We start from the raw sequence: 994 nt of genomic DNA on the forward strand, positions 1-994 counted from the left end.
TTTGCTCTAGGTGTGAGGGTGTGTGCGTGTGGGGGAGGGGGGGGGGGGGGGGGGGGGGGGGGAGGGGGGGCCGTATTGAGTGTGTCAAGAACTGTAATGCTGCTGGGTTTTTCACGCTCAACAATTTCCTGTGTGTAACAAGAATAGTCCACCAACCAAAGGATATCCAGCCAACTTGACACAAATGTGGGAAACATTGGAGTCAACATGTGCCAGCATCCCTATGGAATGCCTTGCAGATTCCTTGCCCCAACGAATTGAGGCTGTTTTGAAGGCAATAGGGGGAGCAACTCAATATTAGGAAGGTGTTCCTAATGTTTTGTACACAGTGTACATTTTTTAAATAATACTATCTTTGAGAACTAACAATCTAACTAACAAAAGTGAGACAGTCACAGAGAATCAAACATTCCCAAAACCAATCATTCAGTACACAGGCCCATTGATTTAGTTATAATGTTTGAGCAGAGGAACACCGCATTAGCTATGACAAAATGCTTAGAATTGCAGGAAATTTGCTTTAAACTCCAAGATGGTCTCTCAGCTCCATGCCAAACTGTGTAGAACTAGAAAATATCTTCAAAACTGCAATATTTTCTCTCAGCTCAATGGAAAAATAGCCCAAAACTGCTTTACAACTGCAAAATTCTCTCTCTCCAACTGTGGGAAGTTCAAAATTATGAAATGGTTTACAAAATGTATTAATTTAAAAATGTTGATCACTTCTACTTGCCATTTATCAACTGACCTGATGATAAGACGTGACTATTTTTTTTTTGCTAAGATATGATGAGGGAGTCCCTGGGCAAGAAAAGTACAACAACAAAAAACTGCTCTAAGAGGCTGACTTCTCTGTGTAGAAGACAGCATTTACCTTAGGATTGAACCTAAAAAATGAATTATGGCCTCTTTCCAGTCAACATATTAATCTGCATGAGCTATTGTGAAGTTGTCATAAGGAATCATTGATTCAACATGCAGGCTGTCTAGAACA

Source organism: Oncorhynchus mykiss, chromosome 19 (assembly GCF_013265735.2).
Source record: "Oncorhynchus mykiss isolate Arlee chromosome 19, USDA_OmykA_1.1, whole genome shotgun sequence".
NCBI lineage: Eukaryota > Metazoa > Chordata > Actinopteri > Salmoniformes > Salmonidae > Oncorhynchus > Oncorhynchus mykiss.